This window comes from Pteropus medius, unplaced genomic scaffold, assembly GCF_902729225.1.
Source record: "Pteropus medius unplaced genomic scaffold, Ma_sr-lr_union100, whole genome shotgun sequence".
NCBI lineage: Eukaryota > Metazoa > Chordata > Mammalia > Chiroptera > Pteropodidae > Pteropus > Pteropus medius.
Genome location: NW_024355008.1, coordinates 10,072,370 through 10,080,789, shown reverse-complemented (window position 1 = coordinate 10,080,789; position 8,420 = coordinate 10,072,370). Strand labels below are relative to the sequence as shown.

Genomic DNA, 8,420 nt, shown 5'->3' with positions numbered 1-8,420 from the left:
CTCAGACTCTTTGCAGGCACATTAATTAATGGTATTGTGACTGCATCAAATCTTGACTGACAGCTGTCAAGTTTCTGTGAACTATAAGAACAAAATAACGTGACAGAAAGCTTAGAAGCACTACAGAAGAAAGTCCCAAAATAGAATGATCTTATACAAATACAATTCCTGTACCACTCTTCATTTCAGGTGCCTTGGGCAAGTCTCAAAATTATTCAATCAGTGGTAGCTCAAGTTTAGAACAGATTGCAAAGAGAGGCTTTTTCAAACTAAATTCCCCTTTAGTCCCTTAGTAAAGCTGCTAAAAGCAAGGAAATGCGTTAGAGGGAAATGATGTAAATGATAAGGGCAGAACTAGATGACAAAGGCAAGGACTGTACAACAAGTGTAGTGCTCTCCCTTTCTTCCTATTGATGTATTTGGTCAGGTGCTTATGTATATTTGTCTTGCAATTTTTTTGTTGTAAATCCTGAAGTCCAATTCAAATTCGTTATTTCGAAATCGTAATTTATTGGCTCATATATTAGAAAAGTCCAATCGAAGGCTGAAATGATGTAAGCTAGATTTAGTTTATAATTTTCTTCCCCCCCTGCCGTATCCTTACCTTCTTCTGTGTTGGCCTCTATCCACACAGTGGCATCCAGGAGATGCAGACTTAGATCTTCTAAGGGTAAAGCGTTTCTCCCCCTCAATAATTCCAGAAAATCTTGGGAAAGAGTTTCTCTTGGTCACGTTCCCATCCCTAAATCTATCAAGGCAAACAAAGTTTTAACTAGTTTTGCTTAGATTATATGGTCTTTGTTAGAGACTGCAATTGGTGTCAGACCCACTATATTCCGTGTCTGAGAGGGATATTAAGAGATTCTCAGTCTATGGCTATGCCACCCTGAACACACCTGATCTAGTCTGATCTCAGAAGCTAAGCAGGGTCGGGCCTGGTTAGTACTTGCATGGGAGACCACCTAGGAAGACCAGTGCTGTAGGTGTAAAAAAAAAAGAGAGAGATTCTCAAAAAGAAAACCAGAAAGCTATCAACAGCAAACAGAATAGGGAACAGGGCTGGATAAGCAAAAAAAGCATATGCCTTCTATTATATCCTAATGTTAGGGCTTACAATAGAATGGTGGTTTCGAAAGTAAGAACAAGAGGATTTTCCATGTGGATGAAAAAAGGAATCAGGTTGCTCATTTAGAAAAACAATTAAATTTCTCTGGCAAAATTTGTGATTTAGGATAAAATAGTCAAAATTACATCAGACAAGATTCTGGAAGAAATTCTGAAGAAAAATGACATTGTTCTTAAATGGAGGACAAAGATGATGATCTCACTGGATTTTTTCAATTCTCATTTCACAGTGCACACACTCAGTAGACACTCAATAAATATTTTTATTTGATTCCTGTGATTTTATACTCAGAGTGAAAATTAATCTCCATGTAATTATATGAGAACCAATTAAGGTAACAGAGTTATTCCTAAAATACCTAATCAATAAAACCTGCAGGTGTCCTTTGAATTAGATTAGGATATAAATGAATACATATTTGTGCCTCAATATACTATGCTAACTTAAAATTTCTCCTAGGCTTTAAATTATTTTATTTCGTTTTCATAGAAAGAAAAAAATTAGACCAGGACTGGATGACATGAACAAATTCCCCACAGTCACGTTTTTTACTCCCCAAATTAACTACTTAAGCATGTATGTAAAATAACTGATACAGCCACACTGGATCCTGTCATATTTTCTAACATCTATAGGTATAAATAAATGCTCATTGAATTAATTGATGAGATGATAACAGCTAAAAATGTCAAACTGACCATTCCGAAACCAAAGACTATTCAGTCCTTTAAGGATTGACTTCTGAGCTGTGTCACAGGTGAAGAGTGAAAGAGTGAAAAGAACAAGGTCTTTGGAGCCAACGAGCTTTGAATGAAAATTTCATCATCCCTACCACTTTGAGGAAATCACTTAACTTCTCTGAGCTTCAAATTTCTCATCAGTAAAATAAGGATAACAATACCCATCTTGTAGAGTGTTATCAGGATTTGATGAGATACTATATACGAAGTGACCAGAACAGAGTACAACTTAAAAAATGGTTATCATATTTATATTTTTCAAGCTTTTTATAAAGCTTGATATTGATAAACATTTTCAATGTCTCAAAAATCACCCTTGAGTCAAGATATTATATCTAGGACTTACAAGGACAAAAATATTTTGAGAACTTCTTTGTATACAGAAAAAAGGATTTGATAAAATGAAAGTCATAGCTATCAAGTACAATTAGGTTAGTCATTAATAACTTCTAAACATTTTTAAATGAATATATTAAATATATATACACATACACACATACATATATATATATACATGTATGTACACATATATGTGTATATGAAGTTCTTACGTCACATTAGTGGTATTGAATGCAAATTTATTTCACTTACTCTTATCTATTTGTAATAAGGAAAAACAAATTAGAACACAAGCAAAAATTACATTTACTCTGGAAAAGAGAAGAATGACTCTTCATTGACCCAAACCTATCATTTTTATTTAAAATTCAATGTAAGCAAGCAAAAAAAGCAGAGAATTTAATCTTGGGTACCACCTAAGATTCATTAAAGAAAATTTGTGATTTCAAAGCTTCTGGTTATTCCCTATGATCCCAAAGGTGAACTATTCTGTTAAGAACATATAAATAGGCATTTCAGTTATTAAAAGCAAAACAGTACCTAACCTAGGGTGAAGACTCTGAGATTAAAAAATAATAATAATAACAGGAAGTTATCACTTTGATGTTCTGAATTTGGGTCTTGGGGAGCTTCCCTGGATTCAGAAAAGAGAAGATGGAAAAAAGGGACTGATTGTGGAGAAAGTAGTATCTGGCAACATGACTGCAGCTCTATGAAAGGAGAGAGAGAGCCAGTCGAAGCCCCCAGTGGTAGACACATCAAACCTCTTTTAGGAATCAAAGACTCATTCTCCCAGCTACTAGAAGTATTGTGGAAAGAAAGCACTGAATTGTTAGCCCTCTTGGGAAAGAGCCTAGGAGGAGGATCGCACCGCCTCACCCAATGGTATGTTCTCTCTGGAGCAACTCGCTTCCAATGACATTGCAGTTTAAAGGCCTGTACTTTTTGCCCCAACTTGAAACAACTTTGAAGGGCCATCACAGGTCAGAGTTCTCCATGGAGTCACATGAGGCCTTCTTTAAGATGTGTCACGGCCCAACTTCTGCCTCTGCCTAATCTGGCTTCTTTGTCTTCCCCTCCACAGTTTTTGAACCCAAAGGTACATCCAATTCTGCATACAAATATTTGTCTTAGACTCTGCTTCCTGAAGATCTTTATCTGTAACATCTCCCTGTGGTGGGGTTAGATGAATGCTTTTAAGAATAATGATTCTGATATTTAATTTTAAATGCTATTTTTTTTTTTCTGTACTTCTGGACTCAAGACACTTGGAAAATTAGCTCCAGAGAAGCTGCAGGCCTACTTTTTTTTTTTATCAGCTTTTTCTCATTTTGATAGAAATTGTTGATTGATTTGCTTGAATTGTATCTAGCATTATTCACATCCTGGAGCCTTACAAATTTGGAAAAATAGTATCGACGTCAAGAATTTCTATAAATGTGGTGACATATTGTAAGCTCTGTTTATAACCAAATTTATTCATTTTTGTTTCCTGAGAGAAAGTAAATTCTGGTAGGTATACACAATTTCTGCCTTTGTGACTGATAAATCCTGGGCTCTTTCCTGGCAAATTTGTGCATGACTTCACAGTCAAAACTGACTTTCAATATATTGGAGAATAACAAAAGTATTGTCTTTAAATTTTTTGTAAAGGCTAGTGTAGGGGTTTTATACAGCATACCATACAGAAATGCTTCCAGAAACAATTTCTAATTACATAGTCTCAGCTACTGTTGAAAGTCTCTTCCATTCTTTATAGTCCGTGTTTTTCTCTGTTTTCTGTTCATCCTTTCATGTCTACCCCTGAGCTAATGGGCTCAGGTTACAACTACTCCATCTGGGGCACCTCTTGTAACCACCACATGCATTTTTCAGGAAACCTATCCTTCTTTTGCTTTCTTTCTCTCTTCTCCTTCAACCCCAGGGCCCATTATTTGTTTAACCTTATCCTTTGCTTCCCTGTCCTTGTTCAATAACTTGCCTGCCCCTATGCTCAGTCTGTACCCAGGTTGTAAGTGTTGGGATGCAGAGAGTGTTGAGAAAAGGCATTGATATGGTCTAATCTAAACTCAGAGTAGGATCCCTAAGATGAGACCTACCCCACTGCCAGATGTTCCTTTCCTTTGCACTAACCAAGTTATTTTATTAGTTTCTCCTGCCATGGTTTGAGTTACATTACCAAGTTCTATTTCGGTTAACCTAGATAAATATATGCCAGGCTCAGGAGGACAAGAAAAAAAGATCCACTCCACCACACTGAGAAAACATGTTTTAAAGGGTTTTAAGGCTACAGATTTATGAAGCCAGCTACACAATTTATAGTATAGTTTCAGCAGGAAAAATGCAACCACAGTGCAAAACAATAGATTTGCACACAAGTTTTTGAAATTTAAGCCTGTGAAGTGCCTGTAGCTCTAACCTAACCTTTGCTCAGGAAAACTACACCCATGATTGTGCAGTTTTAATAAAGAAGGTAAAACATTTTGTTAGGGGAAGCTACAGAGTTCTATCAATCAAATGAAGGGAGGAATATAGCAAATAATAAGAAAATTTCACAAAAGCCATAATATGTCTGATTGGGTAATATAGATTGCATAGTGCTAGAGACCCATTCCATAAATCAAATCAGAAATTGAACTGGTTCTTTCAGTACAAATAAATCATTAGTTGATACATTAATATTCACTGCTCTAAAATCTTTATTTTTGAAATATATGTGTATGGAAGAAAAGTACTATTCTAGTTCAGTTTTTATATTTTTATTTATTCTTGATCTAAAAACGTAGATGATGGATAGATGGATAGATGATAGATGATGGATGGATGAATGGGTAGATGGATAGAAGACAGAAAGATGGATGATTTGATAGATTAGATAGGTAGGTAGGTAGATGATAGATAGATAGATAGATAGATAGATAGATAGATAGATAGATAGATAGATAGATAGACAGACAGACAGACAGATAGATAGACAGACAGAAGGATGAATATCTTGGTGCTGGTGTATGCAGATTACTCTGGGCTACCTAAAGATTTTACTGTACTCCTGCCCCAAGGCTGTTCTCAGCTCTTTGCTGCAATCTCACTCCAAGTCCCTCTATCTCAACACCTACAAATACAATTTTTTGAACCCAAACGCAGAAATAGGTTTTCTAATGCTTTTGTAGGAAGTAGAAGGAAAGTTTCTCTCTTCTGTTTTATTTCCCACCCCAACTGCTTTTTCTCAGTCTTTTTGAACTCTCTTCTCTAACTCTACAAAGCATTGACAGCTCCACATCGCTTCTATTTACTTCACTCCTGGAGGCCCCCTTCCCCCAACACACACAGTACCACAACTACTGTCAACACTGCATTTCCACTCAAATTGAGAAATTTACACTCTGTGGTTTCTTCGAATTGCATTCTCACATATCACTCTGTTTAGCGAAATAAAGGAGCATCCTTGGGTGGAATCTATTTGCCACAGAAGGTGCATGGGTTATAAATAACAGTTCTTATTAAAATTCAAGTAAAACCCGTAGGGAAGGACTAACACTAGAAAATAAGGTGATCCCCACACAATTCATCTAGCAAGGCATTTTCAGGCAGACACAGTTTAAGATAGGAAACTCCTACTGCTGGGGCACCAAAGGTATTAGAAAGGCCTTTCCTCCTGCTGCCCTCCAAATGCACTGGGAACAGATAATCACTAGAACTCTTTTAAACTCTTGAGGAGGGTGGACAGCCTCACTTTGCAAATTCTCAGAGAAATATTAATATTGTAAAACATATACAGATAAGGGTTACTAAGCTCTATTATGATTTATTAAAACAAAATAATCTCAGCAAAAGATAACTTTCCATTTTGACCTTCTGGTTATATTAGGATATAAAAATATTGTCGTTATTAACTTGCTCAAACATCATGGCTAAATGATGATAATTACAACCTTCATCTAAATTTTAAAAATCATCTTGTTATTTCAACAGTTATTCACATTATCCGGACTGCTCTTTCACACATATGTCTATTCATGCTTTCCCTTTTCCCAGGACATTTTCACCTTAAAATTAGAAAAAATAGAGATTATGTGACTACTTGGATCCAACTTTGCTACAAATCTTGGCCTACAACAAGGGAGTTTCTGTATTTGAAATGCATAAACAGGTTTGTGCCTGAGATAAATAGGTAGTAGGTAGTAGGTAGATATAACTTTCCTAGAAATTTAAAAGCAGACTTATTTACAGGATTGTTTTCCCCTTGTGAATTTCAGAAAAGATTTACCACATTTTAGCCTAGGAGAAGAGGAACAAAGCATCATGTAAGCCCTAACTGGTGTTACACTGTCTTTGGGAAAGTCTGGAAGTAACTCTTCTCCTTACCATCATGAAGTACCACAGCTCAATAGCTCAGAGTGGAAGAAGGGAAATAGCTAGAAAAGAAGTGAAGAAAAATATATCTGAACAGAAGTAGAAATGTAAATCTTTTTTAACACATCTAGAGGATAACTAAGTATTCTGCTTCATGTTAAGAAATGCTCCCTAAAGGAAGTGTTTGTCTCCAACTGTGAAATTGATTGATGTTCTTAAAACTTTGGAGGAATCTCTCCTGGCACTAAACTTGCTGTTGCAGAGAGTGGCAGGGGGTGGGGGACTATCCAGAAAGGGGAATTTAGAAAAACAAACATTTTTCTTGATTTTTCTTTTCAAAGTGCAAGAGAGCTAGAACATGTAAGAACAGAAACAGAAGTAAACATGTTATCTGCACATTCCATTTACAAAGAGTGTGTATCTGTGATGGGGGAGGGATCCAGATGTTTCAAAAAGATCTGTAGATAATCTGAAAATGTTGATTCAAATCTATTTTGAGCTACAGATGACAGGATTGTTAGAGCTGGGTCCACCAGATCCAGTGGATGACCTCTCTCCCCTCCTCCTCCTGCAATGTCTCAAATTATAGGAATAGATAGTCATTCAGAAGCCCAGCAAAATACAGTGTACTTCATAAAAGTCAACACAAAACATTAAAATGTCAACTCATAAGCTTTTCTGTGAAGATGGTCTGCTATCCTAATATAATGCATTGAGACAATTCTGATGATTTTCCATGGTACAAAGGTGATGAAACAAAACATTAGTGAAGTGTAGAAGCTCACAATTTTCTCTTAACTTTCCACAACTCTCATCCCACTTCCGCCATTTTCCCACACACATAGTCACCAAAGAAAATGATCTGATACTGCCTGCTTAACCTCCATCTCCTTTCTCTGTACTCCAAATGGACAGAGAACAAAATACACAAGCAATCCAAGGAAAAGATGAACCATACTCCAAAGGAGCAGGAAGATACAATGTGTCAGAGGCATGTTTTTGAAAGGATGCAGTGTGATAAGAGAGGGAGTTCATAGGATAAGATGACAGGGATAGAATGCTATCAAAGAGAAAGTTCTAGGCTAGGAGAGAGGAAGGTTCCTCCTGCAAGATAGAAATGCTAGAGAAAGGGAAAGGACAAGAGAGGTTAAGAAGAGTTGTCACAGACTATATATGTAAAACTTTGTTCATGTTTTCAAGAGATAGGAATAAAAACTGAAATTTCTTTGGGTATTGCTGTGCTCTTTAAGAGCAACAAGCTCTAGTCTGGTCATGTGGGTCTTGGCTTTATAAGCACAACACAAACATAAAATAAGGATACTCTATACATAAGTTTCTCCTTTTCTTAGAGTGCCAGAAATTTATCACTATGAGTTTGGTGCCTTGGTTTAAAATGCTGAGTATGAGTAAAGAATCATTCACATTTGTCCAATAGTTTAAAATCTTTTTTCTGGCATGTGTTGAATGGCAAACTACTTTTTTTTACTTGGTCTTCAAATAATTTATACTTTTCTTCATTACTGGAAAATTTGGTAGAATAAACAAGTTTACATGACCGTGTAAATGCATAGAAACTGACTTATAGAAAAACCCATGTAAAGAGAGACATGTAAAATGTGTTAGCGTACTTTAATCTGCCAAGCATCAGGGTCCAAGAGGTAAGGAGCAATAAATAGTACTGTCTTTTCCCCATCTAGGTTCAAAACATTGAGAGATAGAATAGGAGTCAGGTGTGCAGATTTAAAAAATATATCATCTTTACTGCTTATAAAGTCTTAGGGAGGATAGGCTTAGTGCGAGGACCAGCTAGACTTACAAGTACTTTTTCTTTCCTCACTCCTAGTCCAATACTAGTGAAGAGG

General features: G+C 36.2%; 1 pseudogene; it reads left to right on the top strand.

Moving 5' to 3' along the window:
* The first annotated feature begins 868 nt into the window (after positions 1–868).
* LOC120598238 (uncharacterized) lies at positions 869–986 on the top strand (annotated as a pseudogene).
* The last annotated feature ends 7,434 nt before the right edge of the window (positions 987–8,420 follow it).